The sequence below is a fragment of the Dasypus novemcinctus genome, chromosome 1, assembly GCF_030445035.2.
Source record: "Dasypus novemcinctus isolate mDasNov1 chromosome 1, mDasNov1.1.hap2, whole genome shotgun sequence".
Taxonomy (NCBI): domain Eukaryota; kingdom Metazoa; phylum Chordata; class Mammalia; order Cingulata; family Dasypodidae; genus Dasypus; species Dasypus novemcinctus.
The window spans coordinates 198,900,583-198,921,775 of record NC_080673.1 but is presented as its reverse complement, the minus strand read 5'-3'; the positions used below and the strand labels follow the sequence as shown (position 1 = coordinate 198,921,775).

The 21,193-nt window shown below is 38.9% G+C and overlaps 1 long non-coding RNA gene across 1 annotated transcript in view; it reads left to right on the top strand.

Annotated features, from left to right (window-relative positions):
• The first annotated feature begins 1,029 nt into the window (after positions 1–1,029).
• Positions 1,030–21,193, top strand: part of LOC111765037 (uncharacterized) — a 46,884-nt gene continuing 26,720 nt past the window's right edge. The window contains exon 1 of the long non-coding RNA XR_002797499.2: positions 1,030–1,107. This is a non-coding gene — a long non-coding RNA (uncharacterized lncRNA). The remainder of the gene's footprint in view (positions 1,108–21,193) is intronic.

The following is a 21,193-nucleotide window of genomic DNA, read 5'->3' as shown; positions in this document are numbered from 1 at the left end:
TCGATGATGGTATTTGCAGTCATTTTAACATGATTTACACCTTTAAATTCTAAATCTGTACTTATCCTAAATATCATAATTAAAAATATAAATGCAGAAGAGACAACTGTTCCTTACAGAAAAGTTCCAATCAACAAATATAGAAGGAATACAAGAAATTTAAAAACACCATTAGGACACAACACATAAAACTGCCACAAGCCAAATCTACCAGTGGATACTAAAATGGGTGGGCTAGAGTTTAAGCAGAAGCAGGATATTTGCATTGTCACAAAGGATTTCCCCCCAAATCTTTAGTAATTACAAAGGAAAACCCACCTCTTTAGTGAGATGTTCTCATACTATCTTTCCTTGACTTATATATGCTATGCCATACTACGATGGCTGTTACATTAAACTTAGAATTTCAGAAGGTTAAAGGGATTTTTAGAAATCACAGCACTCACATGGCCATCTCTTCTCCAGTGTTCCTAGGTAAAGCACTGAACTATACCCATCTTTTGCTCAAGTTCTTTTGTTACTGTATGTGACCAAAGAGAAATACTCTATAAATGTTGGAACAAACCATAAATAAGGAAAAATTGAGGTCTAGCGTGGGCGCAGTGATTGTAGATGGGAATCTTGGTTTCCTCACCCCCATCTCTAAGTGTTTTCATTGAGAAAGCACTTGAGCAATCCTTACTTTTGGGGCAAGGAAAATGTCTTTCTCATCCCCTTTCCCATACAATTGGAAAGGAGTATTGTGAGTTCAACACTCTGGCCTCTCTCTACCTCCTTTATGTCTTCTCCTGGTAAGGAGGGATGGCATAATTCTTGTGCTGGGGGTCAAAGGAAAAACAGCATGTACCAGGCCTGTCAGCTCTTGCTCTTCCCTGTTTAGCATACTACACACTCCAAGCCTTGTTTTCTGCTGTAGAGTCAACTTAGTGGTTGGGTTAGGGTTGGGCCTCCGTGGGACAGCCAGTGGGTCTCCACTCCTTCATTCTTTCTATTGCTTGGAATGAGTTCCTGCAGTGAGCATTCATACTTTAGAATTCTTCCAGACAGTGCAGCTTCTGCCTTGCCGTGGGAAGCTTGCTTTGGTCCAGAATAACCTGGGACTACTGGGTGAGTCTGTCTAATTCTGGGTTTCAGATATAAGCCACGTTTACCAGTATGATAATTACTTGTTATAAATGTGACATTTTGTTCTCGCATCTGCTTTCAAATGCCTCTTGATGGGTTAAAAACTCAAGCTAGATAAGTTGATGCTATTTGTTGAGTCCCCTCAATCCCTAACATAGAAGAGTAGACCTTCACTGGCTCCTGAGAGGCTCTCAGTCATGGGAAGTGTTGCCTGTGTCTCATTGCCAGCCAGGACGTGCATGAGAGTCCATTAATGGGACTTTCTCCCCTAGGTCCTCTGAACCAGCTGCAGGTCTAGGAGTGCAAGGACCAAATACTGGCAGAGAACAAAGACTATCCTGGCCCTGGGGATTCCTAAGACACAGCCAACCAAAGCTGTGCAAATGGAGGGAGTGCCAAGCCTCCTGTTGCTGGCACTGGAATTTGTATGTACAACCGGTAGCCCTGAATGTACTGGGACAGATGCTTCTTTTTGTGCAATGCAAAAGAACTACAGAACTGGGTGTCCTGTGCTGAGTTTCACGTGATACTCTGCAATACCTGATGACTTGGAGGGTTTGGAAGCTCAGGGGAATTTGCTGCTTTACATTTGACAAAGTAGAAGGAGCTCTCTCCAGCTCCATGCCTCTGTGAAGCATTGGAGTCAGCATTCAGGGTGCTGCATTTGCACTTTGAGGTGACAAAATTTCTAATAATGCATGCCATAGTTTCCTAGGGCTGCCATAACAAATTGTCACAAATTCAGTGACTTTAAACAACAGAAATGTCTTGTCTCACAGTTCTGGAGATAGAAGGATGAAACCAAGGTCTCAGCAGGGCCATTCCTATGAAGCCTATAGAAAAGAATCTTTTTCTTCCCTCTCCCCTGGCACTCCTTAGTGCTCCTTGGTTTATGACTGACTAACTCACAGTCTGTGCCTCAGTCTTCAAGTTATGAAGTATTGTCACAAAGCTGACCAATATAGAATTTGCTTGCAGTCATCTGAAGGCTTTACTGGGATGGCTAGGTCACCATGCTATTGGCATGCTATTGCCACAATGTTCCTTGTCACATGGGCTTCTCCATGGGTCTGCTTTATATATTCTCACAGCGTGGGAGCTGGCTTCTCCCAGAGGAAGTGATCAAAGAGAACAAGCCAAGAACCAAAATATTTTCTAGGAGATGGCCTTAGAAGTGACCAAGTATCATTTCTACTGTATTACTGTGACCATATGGGAGGGTACTACTCAAGGGCATGTATGTCAGGCAGGATATCTGAATACCTTCTTGATGTTGGCTGCAATGTTGTGTGGTCAGGAAGCTTGTTGAGAAAGCTGTGTATGCCCCTTGGAGGGTGTAGTCTCCAATGCTTCTTTTAAATGTGATCAAGGGGGTAATGAAAAGAAAAGATATCACAAAGTTTGGATCTAAGAATCAGAAGAACAATGCTCTGTGGAGAAACAGGATTTATTCAAGTAATATTCCCGACCCTAAGACAGTGTCCCATCACACTGTTTGCCCAGGAGGATTTAAAAATTGCTATAGTTCAGTGACTGCTGTGTCCCTCAAATTTACCTTTATAAGTTAGTGTGTTATTGTGGTCATTCTGTCCTTGTATCACTAGTATATTTTGGGTGTATGGAGGAAAATCCCCTATGATGGTTTGGAGTCTTATGTACTCCCAAAAAAACCCACCATGGTCTTAAACCTAATCCATTCTTCTGGGTGTGAAACCATTGTATATAGGACTTTTTGATGAAGTTACTTCACCTGGGGTATGGCTCATTTCAGTCAGGATGGGTCTTAATCCTGTTACTGGATTCCTTTAAACTGAATGAAATTCAGACAGAGAGAAAGCCATAGAGGGGGCAGCCAGAAGCTGAAAATCAAAGAAACCTGGAAGAGAAGGGTGAGAACTGAAGATGCCACCATGTGCCTTCCCATGTGAGAAGCTAAGTACCAAGGATCCCCAAGAGCCAGCCTCAGACCACCAGTCTTCAGGGAGGAAATCACCTTGATGACACCTTTATTTAAACTTTTTTCTTAGTCTCAAATCTGTGAGCTAATAAGTTTGCATTGTCAACCAAATGATTGGTATTTGCTTGAGTAGCCAAGAAAACTAAAACATTCCTTGTCTTTTAAGTTTATAGGTTTCTGGATAAGTGAGGACCTTGACTGGTCATCTAAAGAATTTGTATTTATTGCACATGATGAAGGAATCACTGATTAGTTTGGAGAAGGAAGTATTATTCATATTTTAAGTGGTCAGCGCTTTATATGTGTGGCAAGATAAGAGATTAAAATATTCTAATCTGTATTTGTTTTTCCTATATTTCCCTTGACCTAAATTCAACTGTTCACAGGAAAATTTTTTTCCTAGCAAAAATCAGAACTTCCCAGAAATTAATGCCCATGAATTATAATTGTAATTTATAAATGTCTAAGTTTATTGAAAACTACTGTGGAAGAGAAGGGAAGAAGGGTGAACCTTTGAGATCAAGGAGGGAGAGCAGGGGAGAGAAAGAGAGGAAAAGGAAAGAGAAAGAGACAATTTTATGAACGTGAGAAGGAGAAGAACCCTGAGAATGGTGATCGTGGTATCCCTACATTATTATCGCCAACTCTGTTCTGTGGTAGTTCTTTTCAGAGAAGGGCAAGTGATCCATCCATTAAATGCTAGACAAGAATCTGGATTTCCAGGGAAATCATCAGACCTCCAAGATCCATAGACGGTGGAAATAACGAGGGTGTCATGGCAACTAAAACAGTCTGAATGTCAAAGGTCCTTCTTCCTTTTCCTAAGTGCCAATTAAACCTTCAGACTTCCAGGACACACCTGGCAGATGGCAAGATATATTCCTAACCAAGATTAAATTTACCACCAAGCTGGGAAAGGAGACATATTTGAGATGATTTAAAGAACAAAGAGTTTGCCTGCCTGAGTTTGTTGGCTAAGTTTTACCCCTTCTGTGGAAACTACTTCATTCTTTTGATTTTGGTGTTACAGACCTCATTTTTCATGGAAGAAGAGAGTCAACCTGAAGGAGGTCAAGCAATGTTATTTCTCTCTTGCATAATAGAGGCAGCTTTAGAACCCAACCCAAATAATTGATGGAAAAACATCTGCTTTCTAGAACCCACCCAGAGGAGTTCTTCAGGATAAAAAGAGTTTTAGAAGACTATTATCTAAAAGGATATAGAGGAAAATCAGATGATTATTAGAAGGCAAAAGCTCACTGTCTCTTGCTTTATGTCTCTTCCAATACTGTTTGCCTGGGTGCCTACAGATGAATTATCCTTTATTTTAGTGTCTGTCTTCTATAAGCCCCAGCCAGTGCTTTATAAAAATAAAATACAATGACTGAAAATAAGCTAAGAACAGCATATTAAAAAGCAAGATAATGGCAACTACAGCTATGAAAACCATAAAGTAGTTGAGAGGAAAAATATAAAAAGGAAAAAATCAGATGAATTAAACTGTTGGAAATTCATAGAGCTGAAAAAAACTTCAAGAGCTGAATCTTCAGGTGGAAAGATGAACATTGGGTAAATTTAATTAAGAAAATGAAAAAAAATCACTCACTAGTTAAAGATTAATAATGCAACATGTGACTTTTAAACGTAGTCTCTATTTCTTACTAGCCATGGTCTTGTGCATATTTGAGTCTCTCTCCAAGTTCAGTTTCTTCTTTTATAATGCAGCAACTATAATGATTTTTTGTAGTTGATTTTTGTAGATAGAAAATCAATGATGATGATAATTTGGCCTTATTTAAAATAGGTATAATTTTATTTTTTTCGTGTTTTATTACATTAACCTGAAGTTATAGGATATGCTTACTACATGTTACACAAGTGTGAGAAAATAAAAGTCTTGGCTCTTTGCCATGAAGTAGCTCAGAGCCTGGTGGGGTGTAGTGTTTACCATCTGCAGCTAGTCAAGTCATGTAGTTAGCTAGCTAGAGGACTTCCAGTTTCTTCATTGTTTAAGTAAAAGAAAAGGACTAAATTGAATTCTTCATGCTGTTCAAGTACAAAATGTAATGGAGAGTACACAAAATTTGGATCTTCAAAGTGATACTATATCTATCTATTTATAGATATGTTTAGTGGGAGAAACTAGCCTAGGATGTGGGTCTCATGAATTCAATGTTTTGTACCTTCCATAAGAACAGAAGTTCTTCTTAAATATTTGGAATGTTCTAGGTCCCTTTGAAAATCTAATAAATGCCACGAATCTTCTTCCCAGGTGAGGGGAGGAAGGTATGTACTTCCCTGTACATGTGTATGTATGCACACAGGTCAACATGAAATTTGCACCCAATTCCAGGGAATCTTTGGGGTCTTAATTCTGTTCAGGGCACCCTTGGTCACCTAAGAAACTAGGTTAGGGACCATTTTCCCAGGCCATGTGCCTCTAATCAAATATAAAATCAGTTCAGATTGATTAGAACTATTGACCCAGGATCATAAGAATTTAGAAAGAATGGTTGCAGATATTTTCCTTATTTCCTGTGCAGGACCCCTTCTTCCAAAACCTGCTAATATTCCCTTCATTCTCAGGATGTGGGACCTGGAATGGACCTTAAATCTCTTCTTGTTCAGGAAAATGAGACTGAAGAAAAGGAAAGGATGTGCCCAAGGTCTTGTGATTCATCTTTGTCTTACCCATCTAAGTAGCTTTGGACTCTTTGGAAAAGAATGTAAAATTAATACTCTTGTTATTTCCTAAAACTGCCTTAAATTCTAGTGCTGTCTCTTATAACATCTCATATGTGGCAGCACCAGGATGGCACCACGTCTCAACCCACAGCCCAAGGCTGACCAACCCATCACACACAGCCTTGTCTAGACCCTGTCCTGAGCAGAGGGAGGCTCAGAGGCCCTGCCATCCTCTGCCTACCACGCAGAGAGTCAAGGCAGCCACTGGGTCCTCCTGCAAGCCTGGAGCCTGCTTACCCGGCCCTGCATAGCCTGTGCACTGTGGCTCCCAGCCAGGGTGGGTGGAGCTGACCCGGCTTCCAGGGGACTGTCACTGTGGACACCAAAATGGCATAACCAAGATAAGGTGAAATGACAAATAAAGCCAACTTTTTACAAGCCAAAAAAAAAAAAAGTATATATCTATATACACACACACACACACACACATATATATATATATATATATATATATATATACACACACACACACACACACACACACACACACATCCTGCCAGAATATCTATATTCCAGTCAGTGGTTAAGATTTTTTTTCAGTATGCACTCTGGATTCTCTCTTCCCTTTGACAGACTCCACGGATTACTCAAAGATAGCTGAACAATTTATTCTTCCTAAATAATTTCATATACCTTTGCAGAGATAACAGTAATTATCTTGACTGGGATTGTGCTGGGAATGTACTTCAATTGTACTCTTAGTATGTTAGCAGAGAGGGTCTTATTTGGTATAACACAAAACAGCATCATACAGTTATTTCCCTCTTAAACTGTTCAACACCTATGATGAATCCTCAAAATTTGGATGTTCTGCTTTTCCATGTTGCCTCCGCTCTTAGATAGAAGGACTTGCATTTATCTGCACATCCTCAGTCTTAGTTGGCCATTGGAATTTCCATCTCTGAGATGTCCTTGAATCCTCAGATTGTAACAGTGGAAGCATGGTGGAGTGGAAAGAGCCTGTGATTTGAAGGAGAGAAATCCAGATGTCAGTTTTAGGGCTTCATGGACCAGAGAGGAGCATAAAAATTTCTCCTTGAAAGAGAAATAAGGGGTCATTGGAGAAGAAAGGAAATGGGGATTTTGTGAATAAAGAGAGCTGGAGGGGTACATTGAGGGTGTGATCAGGAGAAAAGATGCGAACCCTGGATTGACCTGAACAGAATTTCACATCTCCTTGAATGACTTGGTGTTAACACTGGGAACTTCAGTTATACTATTTGTGTGATCTCACAGGAAGAGCTCAAGCATTAAAAAAAAAAAAAAAAATTGGTTAAGTGCAGGCAGAAGGGGAAGAAAAGGGCAGACTCTGGGTGAGTAGAGACTACAAACCCAAAAAAGCCACAGAATCCCCTAAGGACTCACAGCCAATAATTCTCTAGAGTCCCAGTAGCTCTCCAATTTAACTGGTTTACAATTGCAGTGCAATACTTTGCTGAGATACTAACTTGAGTTTTATTCTTTGCTGTCCTTCACCTTGATCTAAGGCCTCAGGCGATCCTTTCTTTAGAGGCAGTTGTTGTTGTAAGACTAATAGCAGAATTGTCTGAAGTTTAACTCCTTTGCTAGCTTCAGCTATTGAACAGAAACAAAGGCCTGTGTCTGCTTCTCTGCTGGGGAAGGTAAAGGATCCTCAGTAATGGCTGAGATTGAATTCTGTCCTGTCCAAGCCCAAGGGAACACTCATGGTCAGCTTTAATTTGGTTGAAAGAGGCTATTGCAACCTCTCTTAAAGCCTTGCATATGTGGTACTTCTTTCTGCGCTATGTGCCTTCAGCTAACCCTCTACCCTGACACCCCACATTGTCTTTCTAGCTTCTCTGAAGCCGCCACGGGAGCCAGGCAGGGCTGTGCTCCATTGTTTCATACCTTCAATGTACGGAGTGAACAGAGGCTATTGCCTGGTTGCCCAGGATCGGAAGGCTACTGAGTTAATTGCAGAGTCTATATCCCAAATATTCCACTGCATTCCAGAACATATGCAATAATTAACGTCCCTTGTGAATATAGGCACTTCTCCTGAGTGAGACCAACTCTGTGCAATCTGCTGGAAAATGCAAAACAACCATTTGTCCTTGAGCTGTTAAAGTTGTTTATTTGAAGAATCTGCTCCAAAGTCACCGCCTCTTTCTCCTTCCACAAGATGGCGTCCTCATCTGTCTGCTCATTGTTTCCATTCGTTGTGTCTGCTCATTTTGTCTGCTCGTCTTCTTTAGGAGATACTGAGAACCAAACCCAGGACCTCCCATGTGGGAGGTGTGTGCCCAACAGCTTGACTCACGTCTGCTCCCCATCCTTCTTTATAAAGATGTTTTGACCCCCAGGTTCAGGATTCACCCCTCTCTTATCTATACATCCAGCCCCCTTTTTACCATCCACAGTGTTTTCTAGATAATGAGTATGCTCACTGCTTTTCATCAGGCAGGGACTGTGTTTTTCCATCTTTGTGCTCCTCATATCCACATGGTATGCAGCATATTCCTTGACCAATAGTAGATTCTTTGTAAAATCTTGGTGAGCTGGATCAAATTAATAGAATTTACTTACCTCTACAATTGCATTCCTAAAGGAGGCTCTATATAATCAATGCCATAACTTAAAGACTGTCAAGTGAATCAAAATACCAATGAATGATTGAATGAATGAATGAATAAATAAAGCCTAACTTTCAGCCAGCACTTACCATGTGTCAAAGCGGATGCCAAGTCCTTTCTTAACATGAATTAACTCATTTAATCTTGATAAAAGCAGTAGGAAATAGATACTGTTATTACCCTCTCCACAGAAGAAAAAGCTGAGAAACTGAGAGATGAAATAAATTTTCTCACTGGCTCTCAGCACACGATTATTCTGATCTTGCCCATAGGAACTTAAATCTACTGTGGAACATGAACCCAAGACTGGAAACAGAAGGAATAAAGATTTTGGCCTCCCATGGTCAAGGAAAGTTTCCAATAGTTAGAGCTGTCTTGGGAAGTCATAACCTCTCTGTCCCTGAAAATTTGTAATCCAAGGCTGGAAAATTATTTGACAAGTATGATAAATAACTACATGAATATTTAAATTTTAAAAATCTATTTCAATCCCCAAATGTTATTATTCTCTACCCTACTGGATATGTTTATATGCCTCCCTAATTCACGTTTTGTGTGCCTTTGTGTTAGCCAGCCTAACCACTCTCCTGTTTATACACACTCTGTTTTCTTCACTAGGGCAGCCTGTTAACTCCACACACGTACACACAGAATGTTCTGCTGTTGTTTTTGCTTTGAAAAGCAAAGCTGTATCTAGCTTAGAGACAGAAAATGATTTTCAGAGACGCATAAACAAAGGTCTCTGAGAGTCCGGAACATACGCTTCAGGTGTCTGAAGAAATGGCTTCCTCTTCTTTTTTGTTTTTGATTGTGTTTTTTTCTGTCGGCCTCCGAGGATGCTCTGTCCCCTCAAGGAGGAGCTCCTCACAGGCCCTCTGAGTGTTTATGGAAATGCTCGTCTTCTGTGACCTGAGGCCAGCGCCGGTTCAGTTCTGGGCCTTCGTCTCCAGCCACCTGCGCCTGGGTTGTGTTCCCCACTCACAGGAAAGTGCCAATTAATCTTCAGGGTGGAAGCACTCCTGCCCCACCAAGGACAAGTGGTAGCCCCTCTTGTGATGATGGACAGGGCACAAGGATACACGCTTTGGCTGAAAGAAAGTGGGCCTCTGGCAGATCCCATTTTGTGCCGAAACCCATCTTCATTTTCAGTGAGCAGATTAATATGACGCCGTGGGCAGGATTTGCTGCCATGACAGAGCCCTGTCTGAGCTCTGGAGAAGGGAGCCTCCAGGCTAGACTTTGATCTGTGCCAGGGATCCAGCTATAAAGTAGTCGTGGCTTACACACACCCACACTCCCTGCAGGCCCCCGGTAAAAGAGAGTCCACAGCTTCCACTCAGCATTTTTTTGCACTGGTTCCTACAATACTCATCCACCTTTATTGGGGAAATAATAATAGCAAATATCGACGGAGCTCTTATAATGCATTGCCACTGTGCGTAGACCTGGATATACTTGCAATCACTAAAACCTAGCAAAAGTCTTGTGGGCATATAACTATTAGCCCCCTTTAAATTTTACATGAGAAAACTAAGGCAGATAAGAAATATGTGACTTGCCTGAAACTACAGGTTTTAGAATCAGGATTCAAACTCAACTCTGCCTCTCCAAATATCGTACCCCCCAAAATTTTACATTACACCACCACCTGTGGTCTGCTCCATTCTAGCCTTTGACAGAGAGATACAGGAATAAATCCTGTCCTTGTACTTCATTTTGTATTTGTGTTTTCACCTGCATATTGGGTTCTGCCCTCACAAGCAGTTCTGAGTGGATATAAGCCAGCTCTGTGGGCTGGTCAAAGGAGGTCCATACATTTATGGACAGTGTTGTTTCTCTGGTATCACCATAGAAATGATGAGATTTCTTTTCAGTTAAGGAAATATAACCTCTTGGGACAAAATCTGCAAAAAAACTTTTAAATCACCTGTATACATATACATATATGGCCCTAAACCAGGGATTCTTAACAAGAGGTCAATGAGCTTGAATTTAAATTAAAAAAAAACAAAAACATTATTCTTGTGGGGACGTGTTGGTACGGGTGCCATATATTTATTAAATAATGCACAGTATAGTGTGGACCTAATAAAGGGTCCTTGGTTTTCACCTGACTGGCAAAGGGGTCCATGGAACAAAAAAAGGTTAAGGACCCCTGCCATATCTTCCCCTTCTTTGATAGCTCTGAGTAAGGGTCCCCCAAATTAGTGATTACTGACACAGGATCCAGGGATGGGGCTGTGCAGAGTTGCCAGACTTTAAAGAGCACCAGCTTATTGATGTTTTCGATACTGTTCTTGTCAGAAGTTCTATTATCTTATTGTTACCATTTTTCTGTCTTCTTCCTTGCTCTTAGGCTGGCATGAGTCCTTTCATGTACCTCTAACTTTTCATAAATTGTCTTGGATCTACTGTAGGAAGACACATGCCCAAGGTGGTATAGAATTCAGAACAATTCCTCATTGCTCCTGGGAAACGCAGGATGAGCCCCCAGGGAATTTAATATTTAGGGGATAATTGATAAGATTCTTGTATCAAATATGAAATAGGCTGTATCATCTGCCTTAGTAGAAACAGAAACCCACTACAGTAGTCTTCCTCTAAAATGCCACCACACTTAATTTCCAGTGGTTCTGTGTATCTCTCTTCAAAGGATTTAGGGGAGTGATGCTATTCTGAGCTGAAAAGGGTTTTCTCAGACTTACTCACAACCACTAAGTATATTTGGATGTACTTATCCTATATCCTTCACCTCCACCTTGAAAATCATCTCCATGATGAATCAGTTACTAAGGAGGAAGTATCATTTGGGGGGGGGAATAAAAGTTGGGGACCTTTTTGTAAGGGGCAATGTGATGTGACAGAATTAGTACTATTTTTTCTTAGGGTCTTGTGGGTCAACTCCATTACTTTAGTGAACTTTTTGTTTGTTTTTTGAGGTTTATTTCTTTTCTTTTTTTTTTAAATGAACTTTCAATGTATCAACTCAGTTAGGCTGAACTATGTCCCCAGATATCAAACTAGTACTAACCTAGGTACTGATGTGAAGGTATTTTTCAGATGTGCTTAACATGCCTAATCAATTGATGTTAAGTTCATCAAAAGGCAGATCATCTTGGGTGGGCCTGCCCTAATCAGGTTTTGTTTTTTAGTTTTTGTTGTTTTTTTGTTTTTTAAAGGCGAGCTTAGGTTTTTTCTGAGCTCAGATACTCCAGACAGTGTGCTCTGGGTTTCCCTTTGTGACCACCTGCCTTACAGTATTTGAACTTGCTTGGCCAAGCCCTACAATTGGGTAAGTCAACTCCTTGTAATTTATGTGTGTATTCGTGTGTGTGCGAGTGTGTATCTCTTGTTTGTTCTGCTTTTCTGGTTGAACCGTAACTGATGTAATTAATAGTTATAGATAGAGTTTGTTAACAGTTTTCTAATTTATGAAATAAGGATTTGTTTGAATGGAAGAATACTTACTAGTTTCCAGGCAAACCATAGGTTCTAAACAAATAGAAACTATAATAATAATAATGCAGAATCAGGAAGCCAGAAAGAAGGAAGAAACAAAAGATATTTTGTTTTAAAATTTACAGCTTGTTCAGTGTACTATAAATGGGATGTGTTCTTTTTCCCTGAGAGATAATGAAATTAAAATTCCCTGATTTCATTTTCAAATCCAGAGAATATATACTAACTTTCACTTGGCCCTTGCATGCTAGATTGGACTTTTAATGATGGGAAGTTCAGATTTACACTTCCTATTAGAATGATTTCAGACTGTCGGATATAAGTGATAAAATAAAAAACAAGGACAGCTAAATAAGAGATGGAGGAACATACTCATGGTCAAAGCCCATTGCCCATTTTAAGCTTGTTTTGGATTTTCATGCATTTCTGGTTGAGCTCTTCCAGATTCCTGAGCCTGATGGATAGATGACTTATAAACATGTTAGACGTCTATATTTGGAAGAGATTATTTAGGCAAATCAAGCCAAAATGTTATATACTAGCCAAATTCCTTTAAGTGAATAAAAAATGTAAGGCAGACAAGCTCTTTTTAAATTAATGATGAACTATATGATGGATCAAGCAGCACCTTTAGGTATATGAGTACCAGGGTTTAAATTCTGGATACCTCACCTCATGACACCTTTGCTTTCTCCTTGACCAAAGGAGTATTTAGAAGTAGAATTATAATTTTTAAATTAAGTGGTGGAGTCTATAAAATTGTAGCAATTCATGTATTTATTCATTCATCTATAAAACTGTTCATTTATGCAAAAACCGAAAGCCCAAAGGGAACAGATATCAAGTTCCTGGCATGTGAAGTGAAGGCATGAGGTGGAAGGTAGTGGGGGAAGTGACACATAGATTGACAAGCCCTATAACGGAGACAATGGAATTTTAGATTTGGGTAATGTACTTTTCATACTGGTAGTGACATCTAGAAGTTGGCTGTTTAATGCTGCCTTGGCAAATCCATTTCTTTCCAAATTTTGAGAAGGGTGTGAGTTCTCAAACACACTGACACATGTGGCCAAGACACGGTCCATGGGGTATGAATGCTGACTTTGGAACAAAACTACTTGGTTCACATCCTCTCCCATCCTTCCCAGCTGCATTACCCTGGGGAAGTTCCTGTATTTCAATGTCATCTCTAAAATGGGAATAATAATATTTTGTCTTTCATGGGGTTGTTGAGAACATTAGGTAATCTACTACATATAAAGTCCTTCACAGAATCTGGCCCACTCAAGTGCCCCAACAAATGTTAGTTTATTATACTGTAGCAGATGAGAGGAAATCAAAACACAACTCATTAATGAGACTTCAATGGTGAAAGGCACACAAGTGGGTACAGGTATCCTGAGCCTGTGCTTGCAGCCAGTAGCCTTTCAGCTATGATGTGAGTTAACAGTAAACTCCTAGCTGTCCTAAAACCCTACAAATCATCTTTGGTTCTCTGAGTTTCAAAGGAGTCACTAGAATGGTGAGTGCCTCTGAGACTGGAAAGTCCTTCTAGAGACATAAGGAGTCAGGGCATTAGGACCTGCCTGGTTACAAATGGGGATTTTGGAACAGCTGGAACAATTTGTAAATTTGCGTGGATGACAAGAGAATTGTCCTGCATAATTTGGAAGGAGAGCACCATCTGTTTCAGGTTAAACTTCAACTGAAATTTGTCTTGTAAGCTATCCATTTACAGTTGGGCTGTGTTACCTTTTGATTTTCCCTGGACATGGTTCCATACTAAATATGAGGTAAACATAATAATCCCCATCTTACAAGAGGAGGAAACCATAGCTCAGAGAAAAAACATCCCACCAGGTCCATGATCAACCTCAGCCAGCAGCCCAGGACACCATCAAAGAGGACGCCAAGAACTTGATTCAAGGTCTTAGCTTCCATTCCAGTGTTATACCCACAGTCCTGTCCCTCCAACCTATGACTGTCTTAAATATTGAATTTTCAGTTACTTCTTCTAGTTTTAGCTCTTCTTCATTCTTCAAAATGAATACTAAATATCATTTCTCTTGATGTGAAGTGACTCCTAATCATGAGCATTTAGTCCTACATCTATCAGTCGGTCAGGCAGCACTTTGTCCAGCTGGGTCATGTATGTATGAATGTATGTATGTATGTATTATTAGAAATGTTGTAGTTATACAGAAAACTCATGCAAAAATACAGCATTCCCATACTCCCACATCCATACTTAGATTTATTTATTAACACTTATTACTAATGTGGCAAATTTGTTGTAATTGGTAAAACGATGTCATAATTATACTATTAACTATAGTTCATTTTTACAACTAAAATTTCCCATTTTAACCACTTTCAAATAAATACATATTTCAGTGGTTTTAGTTACAGTGTTGTGCTACCATCACCACCATCCACTACCAAAAGTTTTCCATTACCTCAAGTAGAAACTCTGTACAATTTAAGTATTAATTGCCCTTTCCTTACCTCCAGCTCCTGGTAATCTGTATTCCAGCTTTTGACTCTATCAATTTACATATTGTAATTATTTCATTCAGGTGAGATCATACAATATTTGACATTTTGTATACAACTTATTTCATTCAACATGATGTCATCAAAATTAATCCATGTTGTAGCTTGATTCACAACTCCATTCCTTTTAGCAGCTGAATAATATTCCATTATATGTGCATACTGCATTTTGTATATGCATTCATGGGGTGATGAACATTTAAGTGGCATTTTGGCTTGTTAGGCTGCTGAAACCAGATACATGAAAATAAGTTGTCTTTTAACAGTGGGAATTTATTAGCTTGCAAGCTGAGTTTCTAGGCTGAGAAACTTCACATGCCAGGAACTTGATACCTGTTCCTTTTGTGCTTTTGGTTTTTGCATAACTAAACAGTTTTATAGTTGAATTCATACATACATGAATTGTTACAATTTTATAGACTCCATTACTTAGTTAAAAAATTGTAATTCTAATTCTAAATACCGCTTTGATCAAAAAGAAAGCAAACGTATCACAAATTGAGGTATCCAGGCAATGCTTTCTCCCTGAAGAACAGCACTGGCAATCCTGGACTCTTGCCACATGGCAAGGTACATGGTAGTGTCTGCTGGTCTCTTCCTTCTGTTCTGGGTTTCTTGGCGTTCAGCTTCTTGCTTCCATGGCTTTCTTTCTCTTTGCCTGAATTTCGTTTTCTTATAAAGGACTCCAGTAAGAAGATTAAGACCTACCCTGAATGAGGTAGGTCACACCTTATGATCCTATTCACCAAAAGATCTTTACAAAAGGGAAGCAGATGTGGCTCAAGTGATTGGGCTCCTGCCTACCACATGGGAGATCCTTGGTTGAGTTCTCAGTGCCTCCTAAAGAAGACAGAGAGTTGCCGTGATGGAGAGGTGTGGCAAGCTGACACAACGAGATGATGCAACAAGAGACACAGGAAGAAAAACATAATGAGAGATGCAACAAAGCAGAGAGCAGAGGTTCCCTCTGCCTCCTACAGAGAATGAGCAGGATGGCAAGTTGGCACAACAAGATGATGCATCAAGAGACACAAGAGGAAAAACATAATGAGAGACATAACGAAGCAGGGAGCAGTGGTGACTTAAGTGATTAGGCACCTTCCTCCTACATCAGAGGTCCCGGATTTAATTCTCGGTGCCTCTTAAAGAAACAAAGAAGATGAACAGACACAGTAAGTGCAAACAATGAGGGGGTGGAGAGAGATAAAGACATTAAATTAAAAAAAAAATATATATATATATATGTATATATAAAGATCTTTATAATGGTTACACACCCAGAGGAATAGATTAACTTTAAGAATGTACTTTACTGGGGTACACACAATTTCGAACCACCATAGGTGGCTTACATCTTTTGGCAATTGTGAATAATGTCACTATAAATATCAGTATGTGAATATTGGTTCAAGTCACCGCTTCACTGCTTTCAATTCTTTTAGGTACATTCTGAGAAGTGGGATCACAGAATCATGTGATAATTCAACACTTATATTTCTGCCAAACTGCTTTCTACAGAAGCTGCAGCTTTTAAATTCCCACCAAATATGAATGACTATTTGTACTTCTCCACATCCTTTCTAACACTTGTTATTTTCCTTTTAAAAATAATATCCGTTTAGTGGGTATGAATAGTATCTCAGTTTGCCTTGATTTACATTTCTCTAATGGCGAACAATGTTGAATATCTTTTCATGTGCTTATTGGCCATTTATATATTTGTTTGGAAAAATGTCTATTCAGGTTTTTGCCCATTTTTAAATTGGGTTGTTTGTCTTTTCATATTAAGTAGTAGAATTTCTTTATATACTTTAGATATTAAACTATTATCAGACATGTGGTTTCCAAATATTTTCTCCCATTCTATAAGTTGCCTTTTTACTGTCACAGTAAAGTCCTTTGATGCACAAAGGTTTTTAATTTTGATTGTCAATTCATTTACCTTTTCTTTTGTTGCTTGTGCTTTTAGTATAAGTCTTAGAAACCATTACTTAACACAAATTTCTAAAGGTGCTTCCCTATGCTCCCTATAGAGCTTTGGGTTCTTTGGTTCTTTTATTCAACTCTTTGATCAAGTTTGAATAAATTTTTGTATGTGTTAGGAGGAAGTGCCTATTTTCATTCTTTTGCATATAGATTCCCAGTTTTCCCAACAAAATGTTTGAAGAACATATACTTGCCTGATTGAGTAAACTAAGAACCCTTCTCAAAAATTAATTGGCCATGGATATGACAGTTTATTTCTGAACTGCAATTTGATATTGTTTGTCTATATGTATGTCTTGCACCAGTAAAAGGCTATTTTGATTACTGTCATTTATAATAAGGTTTAAAATCATGTGGTTTGATTCTTCTTACATTGTTCTTTTTACAGATGGTTTTGATTATTCAGGGGCTCTTACTCTTCCATTTATTAGGTTGGTGCAAAAGTAATTGCACACTTGCATTGTTGAAATTTGCCTTTTGATATTGGCACACATTCTTAAGTGTGGTTATGCAATATCTCATTTTAATGTGCATTTCTTGCTTTATGTTTTTTTGCTAATGACTTATTATTTGCTGTTTATTTTATATTTATTTTAGACTATGGAAATGATGTTAGACAAAAACCAAATTCAAGCGACTTTCTTATTTGAGTTCAAAATGGGTCATAAAGCAGTGGAGACAACTGAATATCAATAATGCATTTGGCCCAGTAACTGCTAATGAACATACAGTGCAGTGGTGGTTCAAGTAGTTTTGCAAAAGAGATGAGAGTTTTGAGGATGAGGCATAGTGGCTGGCATCGGAAGTTGACAATGACCAAGTGAGAGCAATCATCGAAGCTGATGTTCTTAAACTATATGAGAAGTTGCAGAAGAACTCAATGTCAGCCACTCTACAGTTGTTCAGCATTTGAAGCAAATTGAAGAGGTGTAAAAGCTCAATAATTGGGTGCCTCATGAGTTGACTGAAAATTTTAAAAGTCATTGTTTTAAAGTGTCATCTTCTCTTATTCTATGCAAGAACAATGGACCATTTCTCAATTGGATCATGACGCGCGATGAAAAGTGGATTTGGTGTGACAACCGCTAATGACTAGCTCAGTGGTTGGACCAAGAAGAAGCTCCAAAGTACTTCCCAAAGCTAAACTTTCACCAAAAAAAGGTTATGGTCACTGTTTGGTGGTCTGCTGCCGATCTGATCCACTACAGCTTTCTGAATCCAAGCAAAACAATTACATCTGAGTAAATCAATGAGATGCACCAAAACCTGCAAAGCCTGCAGCCAGTATTGGACAACAGAAAGAGCCAAATTCTTCTCCACGACAATGCCCGATGACACATCACACAATGAACTCCTCAAAAGTTTAAGGCATTGGGCTACAAAGTTTTGCCTCATCTACCGTATTCACCTGACCTCTACAGACTACCATTTCTTCAAGTGTCTTGAAAACCTTTTGCAGGGCAAAGTCTTCCACAACTAGCAGGATGCAGAAAATTCTTTCCAAAAGTTTGTTGCATCCCAAAGCACAGAATAAACAAACAATTCTCATTGGCAAAAACGTGTTCATTGTAATGGCTCCTATTTTGATTAATAAAGATGTGTTTGAACCTAGTTATAATGATTTAAAATTCATGGTCTGAAACTGAAATTCCTTTTGCACCAACTTAATAGTGGATGATTTCTGTAATTAGGTTGTTGGTATTTTGATTGGTATGACATTGAATCTGTAAATCACTTTGGATAGTATGGTTGTTTGGCACTATGTGCTCCCAAGAAACATTTTCTTAAATTTAATCCATCTCTATGGGTGTGAAGTCTTGTAAATACAACTTTTTGATGAAGTTACTACAGTTGAGTTATGACCCAAACCAAACAGGAATGGCTCTTCATCTTATTACTGAAAGCTTTGCAGGGAAGGTGACAGAGGGAGGAAAGCCAGACGGAGCAGTCAGAAGCTGAATGCCAGCAGAGCTGGAGGAGAAGGAAGAAACCAGAAGAGGCTGCCATGTGCATTGCCACGTGACAACAAAGGCAAGAACCAAAAATCTGCAGGAGCCAGTCCTAGAATGCCAGAGTGTTCTGAGAGAAAGCATCTGCAAACCAATAAATTGCCACTGTTTAAACCCACCTATTGCATTGATATTTGCTTCAGCAGTCAGGAAAACCAAAGGTAGAATTGACAAGACAATATTTAGTCTTCAATCCATGAAAACAGACCATCCTGCTATTTTTTATGCTTTCTTTTATTTTTTTCAATAATTTTTTTTGTTTTCCATGTATAAGTCCTTTACATCCTTGGTTAAGTTTATACCAAAACACCTGATTGCTTTAGTTTCTACTGCAAATTGAATTAATTGAATTTTTAATTGATTTTTCTTTAAATTATTTGTTAATAATTTAGAGAATCTCTAGTGACTTTTTTTAAAAAATTATTTTATTTCTCCTTTCCCCCTCATTGTGTTCGCTGTCTGCTCTCTGTGTCTGTTGTTGTGTGCTCTCTGTGTCTGTTCATCTTCTTTTTAGGAGGCACCGGGAACCAAACCCAGGGCCTCCCATGTGGTAGGGAGGTGCCCAATCACTTGAGTCACTCCATTCCCTGCTTCTTGTGTTTCCTTGTTGTATCTCCTCATTGAGTCATCTTGTTGCATCATCTTGTTGCATCAACTTGCCACACAAGCCTATTGTGTCAGCTCATCTTCTTTAGGAGGCACTGGAACCAAACCTGGGACCTCCCATGTGGTAGGTGGGCATCCAACTGCTTGAGACACATCTGCTTCCCCATTATTGACATTTGTGTGTTGATATTGTACCCTACTACTTTGCTGAATTTTTTTAAATTAACATCTGTAGTTTTGTTGTAGATCTTTCAGAATTTTCTTTACATAGGATAAGGGTATTTGAAGTAGGGAAAGTTTTACTTCTTCCTTTCAAATTTTGATGCCTTTTATTTCTTATTTGCCTAATTCTCTGATGAAAACTCCCAGTGCAATGTTGAACAACAGTGGTGATGGTGACAGTAGGCATTCTTGTCTTGTTCCTTATCTAAGGGTGAAAATTTTCAGCCTTTCACCATTGTACAGAATGTTAGTTGTGTTTTTTTTTCACATATGTCTTTTTTGAGGCTGAGGAGATTTCCTGTTAGCCCTAGCTTTCTAAATGTTTTTATCAAGAAGCAGTTGGGTTTTTTTCAAATGCTTTTTGTGCATCAATTGAAATGATAATGTGCTATTTTTTCTTCTGTTCTCTTAACATAGTATATTAGTTGATTTTCTTATGTTTGGCCACCTTTGCATACTTTGGAAAATACCTACTTGATCACATTGGATCATTCTTTTAAAAAATATATATATATTAGAGGAGTTGTGAGTTTACAGACCAATCATGCATAAAATATAGGATTCCAATATACCACCCCACTTGCATTGGTGTGGGATATTTGTTACAAATGATGAAGTACTATTTGTAATTGTACTAATTTTTAACAGTAGTTACCATTGTTATAATTGATGAAAAATTATTAAAATAGGACTATAAACTATCATCCATATTTTACATTAAGTATAATTTTTCCATATACCACCCTATGTTTAATGTATATTTGTTATAATCTGTGATGGTTAGACTAATCTGTCAACTCAGCCAGGTAATTTTGTCCAGTTGTTTGGGCAAGCAAGCACTAGGCTAATTGTAATATAAGGACTTTTATGAACTCTAGTCACCAGTGAATTTACTGCATAGATAACTGATTACATTTACATCAATCAGGGAGATTTTCATCAGCAATGACTGATCTTTTATCCAATCAGTTGAATGCCTTAAAAGGGGAAGTGATTCCAGCATTCAGAGAGAATTTCCCAGCTATGTTTGGACAACCAATGTCTCCCAGAAACTCATCAAGGACCTTCACTGAACTTTCATTGGAGCCCTGGTTGCAGCCTGCCTGTGGAACCTAGACTTGTGCATCCTCATGGTCATGTGAGAGACTCATAAAATCTCTTACTATTGACAGATATCTCCTGTTGATTCTGCTTCCCTAGAGAATCCTGACTAATACAGCTTGGTAACAGGAGTAGTTCTTGAGGAACAAAGTCTTAAACATGGGATGTCTGAGGTGGTTTTGGAAGTTTTGCAATTGGCTGTCTGCTCTAATTGGACTCAAGGGTATTGATGACTTCCTTTCCAGTAACAAGAGGCTGTTAACAGTTCATGGTGTGAGTTAGCAATTGAGATACTTAAAATATCATCACTGGATTTCCCTATTTCCATGCATGCAAGAAGCAAGGATCTGGGTGAGTGTTTTCAACACGTTAACAGAGTTTTGTGGAGTCAAAATGTATAATGATGTTGGCAGGCTCCTCCTAGATATTCTGGATACTGTTACAAAAGAAAGAGAGACGTTAAAGACTTCGAATTTGAAACTTAAAGACTTGGAATTTGAAACTTAAACACATGAATGATAAGAAAGTTTCTAGTTGTGTTCTGAAAGAAAATCTTGTCTCCTGTAGCCACAGGCTCAAAATATCTGAGAATCAAACTCAGACTGTCATTATACAAGTAGCAAGTAGCGGAGTAGCGGTATTACAAAGGAAACTAAAATCTCAACCCCACAGGTTTTCTGCAGTTAAAGTGAAGGCATTGATTGGAAAGGAGTGGAGTCCAGAGGAGACATGGGATGATAATATTACAGGGAACATGTGAATGCTAAATTCTGCTGAGACTTTACTAGGTAAGCCTGCAATGGCCTGCCCTGTGGAGAACACACCTTGCCTACCTT